At 55.2% G+C, this 15924-nt stretch overlaps 1 pseudogene; it reads left to right on the top strand.

The window, feature by feature from the left end:
* Positions 1 to 12187: 12187 nt before the first annotated feature.
* LOC133358247 (antifreeze protein Maxi-like) lies at positions 12188 to 13332 on the top strand (annotated as a pseudogene).
* The last annotated feature ends 2592 nt before the right edge of the window (positions 13333 to 15924 follow it).

Consider the following 15924-nt stretch of genomic DNA (forward strand, 5'->3'; position numbering starts at 1 on the left):
CCTTTCCCCCAGCCCTCCCTCCCAGCCCCCCCTCCCTCTCCCCCAGCCCCCCCTCCCTCTCCCCCAACCCCCCCCCTCTCCCCCAGCCCCCACCTCCCAGCCCCCCCTCCCTCTCCCCCAGCCCCCCCCTCTCCCCCAGCCCCCCCCCTCCCTCTCCCCCAGCCCCCCCCTCTCCCCCAGCCCCCCCCTCCCTCTCCCCCAGCCCCCCCTCCCAGCCCCCACCAGCCCCCCCTCCCTTTCCCCCAGCCCCCCTCCCAGCCCCCCCTCCCTCTCCCCCAGCCCCCCCTCCCTATCCCCCAACCCCCCCCTCTCCCCCAGCCCCCACCTCCCAGCCCCCCCTCCCTCTCCCCCAGCCCCCCCTCTCCCCCAGCCCCCCCCTCCCTCTCCCCCAGCCCCCACCTCACAGCCCCCCCTCCCTCTCCCCCAGCCCTCCCCCTCTCCCCCAGCCCCCCCCCTCCTTCTCCCCCAGCCCCCCCTCTCCTACATCCCCCCCTGCCCCAGCCCCCCCTCCCAGTCCCCCCTCTCCCCCCCCTCCCTCTCCCCCAGCCCCCACCAGCCCACCCGTACAACAGAGTAGTCTGCAGTGCCTACTCCGGCGAGTCTCAGCCGAGATTTTTTTTTAGTTGTTCTCCCTCTCTTCCCCAGCACCTCGCCGCTGCGTCGGTGCCACGATCAAGGCGCTCGGATCCGACGATGGAGCCCCGGCCAGGGAGCCAGGGAGCCAGGGAGCCGGGGAGCCAGGGAGCCAGGGAGCCAGGGAGCCAGGGAGCCAGGGAGCCAGGGAGCCAGGGAGCCAGGGAGCCGGGGAGCCAGGGAGCCAGGGAGCCAGGGAGCCGGGGAGCCAGGGAGCCAGGGAGCCAGGGAGCCAGGGAGCCGGGGAGCCAGGGAGCCAGGGAGCCAGGGAGCCAGGGAGCCAGGGAGCCAGGGAGCTGGGGAGCCAGGGAGCCAGGGAGCCGGGGAGCCAGGGAGCCAGGGAGCCAGGGAGCCGGGGAGCCAGGGAGCCAGGGAGCCAGGGAGCCGGGGAGCCAGGGAGCCAGGGAGCCAGGGAGCCAGGAGCCGGGGAGCCAGGGAGCCAGGGAGCCAGGGAGCCAGGGAGCCAGGGAGCCAGGGAGCCAGGGGAGCCAGGGAGCCGGGGAGCCAGGGAGCCAGGGAGCCGGGGAGCCAGGGAGCCAGGGAGCCAGGGAGCCAGGGAGCCAGGGAGCCAGGGAGCCAGGAGCCAGGGAGCCAGGGAGCCAGGGAGCCGGGGAGCCAGGGAGCCAGGGAGCCGGGGAGCCAGGGAGCCAGGGAGCCAGGGAGCCAGGGAGCCAGGAAGCCAGGGAGCCGGGGAGCCGTAATAGCCGCAAGAGCCGTGCCGGGCGGCCACGGCCCTCGCTGCGGGCTCTGATCCAAGCAGCGCCCCACAGGGAACGGGGGGTGGGGGTGGGTTAGGAGTATCACAATCACAGTCGGTGCAGCCACTCCTGAGTTACTGCCCCACGCACCCCAACAACCCCATCCCCACAGCACCCCGAGCGCTCACCAAATGGCCCACGGCCATTATTACCCCAAAACACAATTATACAAAGGGTCAATTGTCCTCGTAACAAGGGGGAGGGATGGGGAGCGGTGGGGAGGGGTTGTGCGGGGATGTGCACGCTGGGATAATTCCTTCCAAGAACTTATTATTCTGACACGGAGGGGAGCCACAATGGGACCCCAGAGGCGGGGGGGGGGGGGGGGGTGGTTGTGTGTGTGGGGGGGGGGGGGGGGGGGTGCGGTGGAGTGCGGTGGAGAAGAAAGGCCTCCTTTCTGCGAAGGCCCACTCAAAATCGTAGGGCATCTCCCTCCGAGCGAGCGAGCGAGCGAGCGAGCGAGTGAGATCGGGGCAGCTCGACCACTCAAGTCCTCCTGGGCTCGCAGTTTCCCAAGCGCCACGCGGGGTAATCCCTCTAATCACGGTGTCATTGAAGCTCTGTTCGCCCCCCCCCCCCACCCCCCCCACCCCCCACCACCACCAATGATTTGTCCAAGGGAAAAGAAAAAAGAAACTCCGCTCCTGATGGAGGCTTTAATAATTTATTTTTAAGTGGGGGGACAGCAACTGGTTATCAAACCCTCCCCCCCCCCCTTGCCCCCCCCCCCACCTTCTTGGGACCGACAGCTCGCGAGGGCCCCCCCCACCCATCCCACCACGGACACTCCCGTCCGCCCGTCCGCCCGTCTTCGAATCTTACTTTTAAAGGAAAAATAAATTAAAGGAGAAAGAAAAGGGAAGGACCCCCGTTGCATTGTCACCGCCGCGCGTCACGTGTCACTCTCAGTGCACAACATCTGTCACGTGTCACACTCCCACTGCACAGCAGCTGTCACGTGTCTCACTCTCACTGCACAACATCTGTCACGTGTCACACTCTCACTGCACAGCATCTGTCACGTGTCTCACTCTCGCTGCACAGCATCTGTCACGTGCCTCACTCTCGCTGCACAGCATCTGTCACGTGTCTCACTCTCGCTGCACAGCATCTGTCACGTGTCTCACTCTCACTGCACAGCATCTGTCACGTGTCACACTCTCACTGCACAACATCTGTCACGTGTCTCACTCTCACTGCACAGCATCTGTCACGTGCCTCACTCTCACTGAACAGCATCTGTAACGTGACTCACTCTCACTGCACAACATCTGTCACGTGACTCACTCTCACTGCACAGCATCTGTCACGTGTCACATTCTCACTGCACAACATCTGTCACGTGTCACATTCTCACTGCACAGCATCTGTCACGTGACTCACTCTCACTGCACAGCAGCTGTCACGTGTCTCACTGCACAGCATCTGTCACGTGCCTCACTCTCACTGCACAGCAGCTGTCACGTGTCTCACTCTCACTGCACAGCATCTGTCACGTGACTCACTCTCACTGCACAGCATCTGTCACGTGCCTCACTCTCACTGCACAGCGTCTGTCACGTGTCTCACTCTCACTGCACAGCATCTGTCACGTGCCTCACTCTCACTGCACAGCATCTGTCACGTGCCTCACTCTCACTGCACAGCGTCTGTCACGTGCCTCACTCTCACTGCACAGCGTCTGTCACGTGTCTCACTCTCACTGCACAGCATCTGTCACGTGCCTCACTCTCACTGCACAGCATCTGTCACGTGCCTCACTCTCACTGCACAGCGTCTGTCACGTGCCTCACTCTCACTGCACAGCGTCTGTCACGTGTCTCACTCTCACTGCACAGCGTCTGTCACGTGCCTCACTCTCACTGCACAGCGTCTGTCACGTGACTCACTCTCACTGCACAGCATCTGTCACGTGCCTCACTCTCACTGCACAGCGTCTGTCACATGTCTCACTCTCACTGCACAGCATCTGTCACGTGCCTCACTCTCACTGCACAGCGTCTGTCACGTGTCTCACTCTCACTGCACAGCGTCTGTCACGTGTCTCACTCTCACTGCACAGCGTCTGTCACGTGACTCACTCTCACTGCACAGCATCTGTCACGTGCCTCACTTTCACTGCACAGCATCTGTCACGTGTCTCACTCTCACTGCACAGCATCTGTCACGTGCCTCACTCTCGCTGCACAGCATCTGTCACGTGTCTCACTCTCACTGCACAGCATCTGTCACGTGCCTCACTCTCGCTGCACAGCATCTGTCACGTGCCTCACTCTCGCTGCACAGCACCTGTCACGTGCCTCACTCTCGCTGCACAGCATCTGTCACGTGCCTCACTATCACTGCACAGCATCTGTCACGTGTCTCACTCTCGCTGCACAGCATCTGTCACGTGCCTCACTCTCGCTGCACAGCATCTGTCACGTGCCTCACTCTCACTGAACAGCATCTGTCACGTGACTCACTCTCACTGCACAGCATCTGTCACGTGTCACACTCTCACTGCACAACATCTGTCACGTGTCTCACTCTCACTGCACAGCATCTGTCACGTGCCTCACTCTCACTGAACAGCATCTGTCACGTGACTCACTCTCACTGCACAGCATCTGTCACGTGTCTCACTCTCACTGCACAACATCTGTCACGTGTCTCACTCTCACTGAACAGCATCTGTCACGTGTCTCACTCTCGCTGCACAGCATCTGTCACGTGCCTCACTCTCGCTGCACAGCATCTGTCACGTGCCTCACTCTCACTGAACAGCATCTGTCACGTGACTCACTCTCACTGCACAGCATCTGTCACGTGTCACACTCTCACTGCACAACATCTGTCACGTGTCTCACTCTCACTGCACAGCATCTGTCACGTGCCTCACTCTCACTGAACAGCATCTGTCACGTGACTCACTCTCACTGCACAGCATATGTCACGTGTCTCACTCTCACTGCACAACATCTGTCACGTGTCACATTCTCACTGCACAGCATCTGTCACGTGTCACACTCTCACTGCACAGCAGCTGTCACGTGTCTCACTGCACAGCATCTGTCACGTGTCTCACTCTCACTGCACAGCAGCTGTCACGTGCCTCACTCTCACTGCACAGCTACTGTCACGTGTCTCACTCTCACTGCACAGCAGCTGTCACGTGCCTCACTCTCACTGCACAGCATCTGTCACGTGTCTCACTCTCACTGCACAGCATCTGTCACGTGCCTCACTCTCACTGCACAGCATCTGTCACGTGTCTCACTCTCACTGCACAGCATCTGTCACGTGTCTCACTCTCACTGCACAGCATCCGTCACGTGCCTCACTCTCACTGCACAGCGTCTGTCACGTGCCTCACTCTCACTGCACAGCATCTGTCACGTGCCTCACTCTCACTGCACAGCATCTGTCACGTGCCTCACTCTCACTGCACAGCATCTGTCACGTGCCTCACTCTCACTGCACAGCATCTGTCACGTGTCTCACTCTCACTGCACAGCATCTGTCACATGTCTCACTCTCACTGCACAGCATCTGTCACGTGTCTCACTCTCACTGCACAGCATCTGTCACGTGCCTCACTCTCACTGCACAGCATCTGTCACGTGCCTCACTCTCACTGCACAGCATCTGTCACGTGCCTCACTCTCACTGCACAGCGTCTGTCACGTGCCTCACTCTCACTGCACAGCATCTGTCACGTGCCTCACTCTCACTGCACAGCGTCTGTCACGTGCCTCACTCTCACTGCACAGCATCTGTCACGTGCCTCACTCTCACTGCACAGCGTCTGTCACGTGCCTCACTCTCACTGCACAGCATCTGTCACGTGTCTCACTCTCACTGCACAGCATCTGTCACGTGCCTCACTCTCACTGCACAGCGTCTGTGACGTGCCTCACTCTCACTGCACAGCGTCTGTCACGTGTCTCACTCTCACTGCACAGCATCTGTCACGTGTTTCACTCTCACTGCACAGCATCTGTCACGTGTCTCACTCTCACTGCACAGCATCTGTCACGTGTCTCACTCTCGCTGCACAGCATCTGTCACGTGCCTCACTCTCGCTGCACAGCATCTGTCACGTGCCTCACTCTCACTGAACAGCATCTGTCACGTGACTCACTCTCACTGCACAGCATCTGTCACGTGTCACACTCTCACTGCACAACATCTGTCACGTGTCTCACTCTCACTGCACAGCATCTGTCACGTGCCTCACTCTCACTGAACAGCATCTGTCACGTGACTCACTCTCACTGCACAGCATATGTCACGTGTCTCACTCTCACTGCACAACATCTGTCACGTGTCACATTCTCACTGCACAGCATCTGTCACGTGTCACACTCTCACTGCACAGCAGCTGTCACGTGTCTCACTGCACAGCATCTGTCACGTGTCTCACTCTCACTGCACAGCAGCTGTCACGTGCCTCACTCTCACTGCACAGCTACTGTCACGTGTCTCACTCTCACTGCACAGCAGCTGTCACGTGCCTCACTCTCACTGCACAGCATCTGTCACGTGTCTCACTCTCACTGCACAGCATCTGTCACGTGCCTCACTCTCACTGCACAGCATCTGTCACGTGTCTCACTCTCACTGCACAGCATCTGTCACGTGTCTCACTCTCACTGCACAGCATCCGTCACGTGCCTCACTCTCACTGCACAGCGTCTGTCACGTGCCTCACTCTCAACTGCACAGCATCTGTCCACGTGCCTCACTCTCACTGCACAGCATCTGTCACGTGCCTCACTCTCACTGCACAGCATCTGTCACGTGCCTCACTCTCACTGCACAGCATCTGTCACGTGTCTCACTCTCACTGCACAGCATCTGTCACGTGTCTCACTCTCACTGCACAGCATCTGTCACGTGTCTCACTCTCACTGCACAGCATCTGTCACGTGCCTCACTCTCACTGCACAGCATCTGTCACGTGCCTCACTCTCACTGCACAGCATATGTCACGTGCCTCACTCTCACTGCACATCGTCTGTCACGTGCCTCACTCTCACTGCACAGCATCTGTCACGTGCCTCACTCTCACTGCACAGCGTCTGTCACGTGCCTCACTCTCACTGCACAGCATCTGTCACGTGCCTCACTCTCACTGCACAGCGTCTGTCACGTGCCTCACTCTCACTGCACAGCATCTGTCACGTGTCTCACTCTCACTGCACAGCATCTGTCACGTGCCTCACTCTCACTGCACAGCGTCTGTCACGTGCCTCACTCTCACTGCACAGCGTCTGTCACGTGTCTCACTCTCACTGCACAGCATCTGTCACGTGTTTCACTCTCACTGCACAGCATCTGTCACGTGTCTCACTCTCACTGCACAGCATCTGTCACGTGTCTCACTCTCACTGCACAGCGTCTGTCACGTGTCTCACTCTCACTGCACAGCGTCTGTCACGTGTCTCACTCTCACTGCACAGCATCTGTCACGTGCCTCACTCTCACTGCACAGCGTCTGTCAGGTGCCTCACTCTCACTGCACAGCAGCTGTCACGTGCCTCACTCTCACTGCACAGCATCTGTCACGTGCCTCACTCTCACTGCACAGCGTCTGTCACGTGTCTCACTCTCACTGCACAGCGTCTGTCACGTGTCTCACTCTCACTGCACAGCATCTGTCACGTGCCTCACTCTCACTGCACAACATCTGTCACGTGTCTCACTCTCACTGCACAACATCTGTCACGTGTCTCACTCTCACTGCACAGCGTCTGTCACGTGCCTCACTCTCACTGCACAGCGTCTGTCACGTGTCTCACTTTCACTGCACAGCATCTGTCACGTGTCTCACTCTCACTGCACAGCATCTGTCACGTGTCTCACTCTCACTGCACAGCATCTGTCACGTGCCTCACTCTCACTGCACAACATCTGTCACGTGTCTCACTCTCACTGCACAGCATCTGTCACGTGTCTCACTCTCACTGCACAGCGTCTGTCACGTGTCTCACTCTCACTGCACAGCATCTGTCACGTGCCTCACTCTCACTGCACAGCGTCTGTCACGTGTCTCACTCTCACTGCACAGCATCTGTCACGTGTCTCACTCTCACTGCACAGCATCTGTCACGTGTCTCACTCTCACTGCACAGCGTCTGTCACGTGTCTCACTCTCACTGCACAGCATCTGTCACGTGTCTCACTCTCACTGCACAGCGTCTGTCACGTGTCTCACTCTCACTGCACAACATCTGTCACGTGTCTCACTCTCACTGCACAGCATCTGTCACGTGTCTCACTCTCACTGCACAGCATCTGTCACGTGCCTCACTCTCACTGCACAGCATCTGTCACGTGTCTCACTCTCACTGCACAGCATCTGTCACGTGTCTCACTCTCACTGCACAGCATCTGTCACGTGTCTCACTCTCACTGCACAACATCTGTCACGTGTCTCACTCTCACTGCACAGCATCTGTCACGTGCCTCACTCTCACTGCACAGCGTCTGTCACGTGTCTCACTCTCACTGCACAACATCTGTCACGTGTCTCACTCTCACTGCACAGCATCTGTCACGTGTCTCACTCTCACTGCACAGCATCTGTCACGTGCCTCACTCTCACTGCACAGCATCTGTCACGTGTCTCACTCTCACTGCACAGCATCTGTCACGTGTCTCACTCTCACTGCACAACATCTGTCACGTGCCTCACTCTCACTGCACAACATCTGTCACGTGTCTCACTCTCACTGCACAGCATCTGTCACGTGCCTCACTCTCACTGCACAGCATCTGTCACGTGTCTCACTCTCACTGCACAACATCTGTCACGTGCCTCACTCTCACTGCACAGCATCTGTCACGTGTCTCACTGCACAGCATCTGTCACGTGTCTCACTCTCACTGCACAGCATCTGTCACGTGCCTCACTCTCACTGCACAGCATCTGTCACGTGTCTCACTGCACAGCATCTGTCACGTGCCTCACTCTCACTGAACAGCATCTGTCACGTGTCTCACTGCACAGCATCTGTCACGTGCCTCACTCTCACTGCACAGCATCTGTCACGTGTCTCACTGCACAGCATCTGTCACGTGCCTCACTCTCACTGAACAGCATCTGTCAGCTGCAGCTGCTGCTGCTTCTGCAGCCGCTGCTGCAGCTTCCGCTCCCGCTGCTGCTGCAGCTGCCGCTGCTTCGTCCGCGTTCGGCTTGCCAATGTTGGCAGAGATGAGCAGCGACAGCCGCGATGTGACACGGCGGTGGTTAATGAGCCGGATGGTTGCGTCCGGAGTGGCGGATGGTGGTGAATCATCTCCGCTGTGCATGTAGTTGTCTCTCTTTCTCTGTGAGTGTGTGGATCTACGGTTGTGTATGTGCATCGATACACCTCTCTCAGAGTCTATGGTTCCCTTTTGCGAGTCTGTTTCTCTCACTGTGAGTCTATGGGTCTCTGTGTGAGTCTATAGGTCTCTGTGTGAGTCTATGGGTCTCTGTGTGAGTCTATGGGTCTCTGTGTGAGTCTATGGGTCTATGTGTGAGTCTATGGGTCTCTGTGTGAGTCTATGGGTCTCTGTGTGAGTCTATGGGTCTCTGTGTGAGTTAATGGGTCTCTGTGTGAGTCTATGGGTCTGTCTCTGTGTGATTCTGTGGGTCTCTGTGTGAGTCTGTGGGTCTCTGTGTGAGTCTGTGGGTCTCTGTGTGAGTCTATGGGTCTCTGTGTGAGTCTATGGGTCTCTGTGTGAGTCTATGGGTCTCAGTGTGAGTCTGGTCAGCGGGGGGCAGGGGGAGGGCAGCGGAGGGGGGGGGGCGGGAGGAGGGGGGGCGCTACTAAAACTGTTAAATTTCAGGGTCATCTTCTACTACAGAGACCTCAATGCTTAAACATTTATTGTAGAACCGCTGCTTGCGTATTCTTGGTTCTTTAGGTAAAGTCACGTAGAAGGGATATAATAATATAATTAAAATAAAATATAATAAAATACAAATAAAATTTATGTTTTAGTTTTATTATTTTATTATTTCCCTTCTACGTGACTTTACCGAAAGAACCAAGAAGATGAATCCCTGCAGTCACGAAAGCTTTAAATCGAAATCTTCCAGAAAAAGCACCGTATTATCAACGCCGTGTGCAAAAATCCCAGTGGGATGCGAGTCAAACAATAACAACCACGAGACAATTTAGAATAAAATTATCAGTCTAACTCTGTACTACAACAAACATCCAAAACGTTGGCCATCCCACCTACGTCTCTTATCACCTCCATCCCCTCCCTCCGCCACTGTGATGATGATGATGACGCATCCTGCATGTTGCTCTCTCTCTGTGAGTGGGTCTCTGTGTGAGTCTATGGGTCTCTGCGTGAGTCGATGGGTCTCAGTGTGAATCTATAGATCTATATGTGAATCTATGGGTCTCTGTGTGAGTCTATGGGTCTCAGTGTGAATCTATAGATCTATATGTGAATCTATTCGTCTCTGTGTGAGTCTATGGGTCTCAGTGTGAATCTATAGATCTATATGTGAATCTATGGGTCTCTGTGTGAGTCTATGGGTCTCAGTGTGAATCTATAGATCTATATGTGAATCTATTCGTCTCTGTGTGAGTCTATGGGCCTCAGTGTGAATCTATAGATCTATATGTGAATCTATGGGTCTCTGTGTGAGTCTATGGGTCTCTGTGTGAGTCTATGGGTCTCTGTGTGAGTCTATGGGTCTCTGTGTGAGTCTATGGTTCTCTGTGTGAGTCTATGGGTCTCTGCAAGTCTCTGGGTCTCTGTGTGCGTCTATGGTTCTCTGTGTGAGTCTATGGGTCTCTGTGTGAGTCTGTGGTTCTCTGTGTGAGTCTATGGGTCTCTGCAAGTCTCTGGGTCTCAGTGTGAGTCTATGGGTCTCTGTGAGTCTACAGGTCTCAGTGTAAATCTACAGATCTATAAATGAATCTATAGATCGAAATGTGATCAATGGGTCTCATTTTAGGTCTATAGATCCCTGTATTCTTATTCTTCGTGTGGCTGATGTTGATGTAGAGAGCAGCAGCCGCGATGTTCCACCGAGGTGGTTGATGAGTCAGACGATTGCATCAGGAGGAGCAGCGTTGTGGCGTCATCATCGCTGCTGTGATGATGATGACGACGACGACGATGATGACGCCTCCTCCTCCCTTCCGATTCGTATTCGAGTCATTATCCGTGACTACGGCTCTGTTCTTGGTGGCCGCACACTGCACCCTCGGAGAGATTTTAATTTAAAAAAAAATTCGCATCATCATCATCATCGTAGTGGTTGTCGTCACGAAACGTCGGCGTTGTCTGTCGCCGTAGTTTGCACGCGGACGCGGTTTGGCCGGTAGCGGCCCCGCAGAAGTTCCTGGGAAGTTCCAAGTCTGGGGGGGGGGGGGGGGGGGGGCGGGCGGTATTTCGGATGTCTTTAGCGGGACGACGCGAAGTCTCTCCCCGCGTCGGTTTATATTCTTCCCGCAACTCAGAAGAGGGTGGGGGGGGGGGGTAATTTTTATTACGTCGCCCGACCAAAAAACAAATAAACCTTCTTGGTTCTTTCGGTAAAGTCACGTAGAATGGAAATACAGAGTCTGGGCAGACCTGTTCTCCACCTGAGGACGGCTACTTGCGTTGTGGCCGAAACGTCGTGAGAATTATTTATGTTTTATTTTTATTATTTTATTATTTCCATTCTACGTGAGTAACCGTTTGGCACTCATTTCCCAACGTCTTGTCTCTTTTCACAATTCAAGTTCCTAGAATCAACCCATGGCTTCATCCCAGAGGTCGCAATCAGGTACCCGATACCCGTACCCGGCCGGGTACGGGGGTAGGGTACGGATACGGCCGGGTATGGGTACGGGTACACGTTTGCGACCCTGGTTCCGGTCGGGTACGGGTACGGGTAAGGAATCAAAACCCGTTTGCGACCTCTATTCTGTGTGGACCTGGCGAGATGAACGTTGATGTCGGGCAGCGGGTTTGTACGAGCACGTGGCGAACGGCTGGCGAGGGGCGTGAAGAGGCATTCATCATTGGCCATTGATGACGATGATGATGATGGGATTCTCTGTAAATAATCGCTTGCGAAATCAGCGGAGAGAGAGAGAGTGTGTGTGTCTGTACGTGCCAATGTAAATATTCCGGACGGTGCCACTCAATGAGAAATATATTTCACGGGAGGGGCTCCGCAAATCAGAGTCACGAAAACCACGAGCATCGAGAACCACGGCCACCGACCAACCTCAAGTTCACGATTAACCTTCACACGCTGCAAGATCCCACACCGTTGTTATATGGGGCCGTTCATTATATGGGGCCGTCCATAAATGACGTCACGCGATTTTGGACGATTTTTTTCCCCCCCCCCCCCCCCATCGTCACACGGCGTTACAAAAAGTCAGACCCACCCCCTCAAATATGACGTCACTAAGCTCTGCCTCCCCGCGCCCCCCCAAAAAACATATTTCCATTTTGAAAATAAAACATGCTTCAAATCGCTTTAAACTATTGTCATTGTAGTGCGTATTTAATGTGCCGATGTTGTAGGAGTGTTCTTATAACAAAGTTTCGCATTTTGATGCGACGTCACATTTCTCAACCCCCCCCCCCCCCCGGTCACACATCATAACAAATGTCTGACCCCCCCACCCCCACACATAGGTTCGTGACGTCATTTATGGACGGTCCCTTATAAGCTCGGCACTCATTACACCCACACACGCAAGGCGCTTGCCACGAATGAACCTCAATTCCTTGCTGCTGTCATCAAGGAGCATGGCCCATCATCACGTGACACTCCGGTCATCCTCGCAGCAGTAGCAGCAGCAGTAGCAGCAGTAGCAGCAGTAGCAGCAGCAGTAGCTGTTAGAGCAGTAGCAGCAGCAGTAGCAGCAGTAGCAGCAGCAGTAGTAGCAGCAGCAGCAGCAGTAGTAGCAGTAGTAGTAGCAGGCAGCAGCAGTAGTAGCAGTAGTAGCAGCAGCAGTAGCAGCAGTAGCAGCAGCAGCAGCAGCAGTAGTAGCAGTAGTAGCAGCAGCAGCAGCAGCAGTAGTAGCAGTAGTAGCAGCAGCAGCAGCAGTAGCAGCAGCAGCAGTAGTAGCAGTAGTAGCAGCAGCAGCAGCAGTAGCAGCAGTAGCAGCAGCAGTAGCAGCAGCAGCAGCAGCAGTAGTAGCAGTAGTAGTAGCAGCAGCAGCAGTAGCAGCAGTAGCAGCAGCAGTAGCAGCAGCGGCAGTAGCAGCAGTAGCAGCAGCAGTAGTAGCAGCAGCAGTAGCAGCAGCAGTAGTAGCAGCAGCAGTAGCAGCAGCAAGCAGCAGCAGTAGCAGCAGCAGTAGCAGCAGTAGTAGTAGCAGCAGCAGCATCAGCAGTAGCAGCAGCAGTAGCAGCAGCAGTAGCAGCAGCAGCAGTAGCAAACAGCAGCAGCAGCAGGAGCAGCAGCAGCAGTAGCAGCAGTAGTAGCAGTAGCAAGCAGCAGCAGCAGCGGTAGCAAGCAGCAGCAGCAGCGGTAGCAGCAGCAGCAGTAGCAAGCAGCAGCAGCAGCGGTAGCAGCAGCGGCAGCAGCAACAGCAGGAGCAGCAGCAGCAGCAGCAGGAGCAGCAGTAGCAGCAGCTGTAGCAGCAGCAGTAGCAGCAGCAGCAACAGCAGGAGCAGCAGCAGCAGCAGCAGGAGGAGCAGCAGGAGCAGCAGGATCAGCAGCAGCAGCAACAGCAGCAGCAGTAGCAGCAGCAGCAGTAGCAGCAGCAGTAGCAGCAGTAGCAGCAGCAGTAGCAGCAGTAGCAGCAGCAGTAGCAGCAACAGCAGTAGCAGCAGTGGCAGCAGATTTTGGCTGCGAGCCATCGAACAAAAGCGGTGGTCACCGCATCACGCTGCCCTTCCAGATGCGCTGCTTCCACGGCCGTCTGGAACGCTCTTCCCTGCGGTATCAGGAATCCACTGGAGCAAGTGCACTTTTGAAGAGCTTTGGATTCGACCTTAAAAGCTGGGAATCCGTAGCACAGGACCGACCTGCCTAGAGAAGAAAAGTACAGGACGGTGCAGTCCTCTGTGAGAGTAGGAGACGCTCCTGTGCTATCTTGAAGAGGCAGCAGCGCAAATCTACCAAGGAAGGACGTGTGGCTGCACTTCAGAGCTCTACATCCTCCCTGACCTGTCCAGTGTGCCACAGGGAATTCCGGGCTCGCATTGGCCTCTTCAGCCATCTGCGCACTCATCAAAACCCAACAAAATGACAAAAGTGCCATGGTCATCATCAACTTTGATGGACGAACAAGAGAGAGAAGAGAGACGTGCCCTTTTCAATCACCTTGATTGGCAAACTCATCTCTGTCGAAGCGCTCTCTGTGTGCGCTCCTCCGATTCGCGCGGTTGGCTACGAACGGAGAAAACGAAGTTCAAGGCACGTCCGTGCACACAAGGGAAGCTATTCCCATGGCGTGCATCATTCCTCCCAGTCTTCTTTGTTCGCAGTGAATAATAACATCGCAATTCCCGTGTGGTTTAGCGGCGCGCGCGTGTGTGCCTGTGTGCGTGTGTGTGTGTGCGTGTGTGCCTGTGCGTGCGTGTGTGTGCGTGCGTGTGTGCGTGTGTGTGTGCGTGTGTCCGTGAGTGTGTACGTGTGTCCGTGCGTGCGTGTGTGCGTGCGTGTGCGCGTGTGTATGTGTGCGTGCGTGTGTGCCTGTGTGTGCGTGTGTGTGTGTGTGCGTGTGTCCGTGAGTGTGTGCGTGTGTGTGCGTGTGTCCGTGCGTGCGTGTGTGCGTGCGTGCGTGTGTGCCTGTGTGCGTGCGTGTGCATGTGTGCGTGCGTGCGTGCGTGTGTCCGTGCGTGTGTGCGTGCGTGCGTGTGCGTGTGTGCGTGCGTGTGTATGCGTGTGTGCGTGTGTGTGTGCGTGCGGTGTGTGTGCCTGTGTGGGCGTGCGTGTGTGCGTGTGTGTGCGTGCGTGTGTGCGTGTGTGCCTGTGTGTGCGTGCGTGTGTGTGTGTGCGTGTGTGCCTGTGTGCGTGCGTGTGCGTGGGTGCCTGTGGGCGTCCGTGTGTGCGTGTGTGTGTGTGCGTGTGTTCGTGCGTGTGTGTGTGCCTGTGTGCGTGTGTGTACGTGTGCGTGTGTGTGCGTGCGTGTGTGCCTGTGTGCGTGTATTTGTGTAGTGGGGAGCGGTAGTGTAGCGGTTAGCGCGCTGCGCTATGAACCTGGCGACCCGGGTTCGATTCCCGCTCACGGCTAACACCAGTGACGATTATCTGAACCGGTCCTGGGCCTCCCCTAGGTCGACTCAGCCTTAAATGAGTACCTGGTGCGGTGTGTAAACATCGCCACTAGGGAGACAAAGGCGGTCGGGCGTGGTGCTGGCCACCCACCCCCTCGTGTACCGTTCCGGCCTTCATAGGTGCTCGCTAACAGCACTTGCCCCTACAGTCTGTTCAGGCTATACGGGGGATCTTTGTCTTTGTGTATTTGTGTAGGCACAGAGGGGGACAGGGGGAGTATTCGGGAATTGCGCTAAGAACCCCACACGCGAATCGGTTCCGGGCCTAGCTTGTCGATTGATTCGTTACCGCACCTGGCACGTACAGCGCCTTGTAAAACATCGGCACTGGGGAAACTACAAGGCCGCTCTCGCGTGTGCAGTTCAGTTCATTTATTAGCTATCGCCTTGATAATAGTTTTTTTACCCTTCTATCTGGCAACAAAACTGACACCTTTTTTACAAGGAGTCATGTTTGCATTGACCACAATACCTGCAGTCGTAATGCAAACAAAAAACATAACTCTGATAATGTATGCACTGTCATTGAAGTTGCTTGGTCCACACCCGAGACAGCTTTCCTTAGAACCTCGTCTCACATGGTGTTGGATCAGATGACGCAAAAAAAAGGTGTCAGTTTTGTTGCCAGATAGAAGGGTAAAAAACCAATTATCATATTTTTTACTGGCAAATGGTGTAAAAGCTATAGCCCTGTGAGCCATTCGGCTCTTAAATCGGGTGCAACTGCAACAAACAAAAACATGAACAAGGAAACATCTATAAAGTGACGACGAAAATCCAGGAAAAAACAGCAAAAGTCTTCCAGAAAAAGCACCGCATATCAACGCTGTGTGCTAAAAATCCCAGCGGGATGCAATTCAAACAATAACAACCATAACACATTTTTCGATTTAAAGCTTTCGTGACTGCAGCAGGGATTCATCTTCTTGGTTCTTTCGGTAAAGTCACGTAGAAGGGAAATAATAAAATAAAATAAATGAAACATAATATGTTTAAAACAGAATGTTTTATTATTTTATTATTTAATAATTTGTTTTAAAACATAATATGTTTTATTACTTTATCATTCCCCTTCTACGTGACTTTTACCGAAAGAACCAAGAAGATGAATCATAAGACAATTTAGATTATGGTGCCGGTCACACGACCCCCCCCCCCACCACCCCCCACCGGCACCCTCGCCCCCGCCCTTAATAGGTGCTCGCTAACAGCACTTGTCACCAACAGTCTGCGCGTCAATACGGGATATCTTTGTGTTCGCCTTTGTCTCCAATGTGTGCGCCTGCTTCTAAATGCAAATCAGCCACTG

The sequence above is a fragment of the Lethenteron reissneri genome, chromosome 61 (genome assembly GCF_015708825.2).
Source record: "Lethenteron reissneri isolate LAM-NWPU_2019-01 chromosome 61, ASM1570882v1, whole genome shotgun sequence".
Classification (NCBI taxonomy): Eukaryota; Metazoa; Chordata; class Hyperoartia; order Petromyzontiformes; family Petromyzontidae; genus Lethenteron; species Lethenteron reissneri.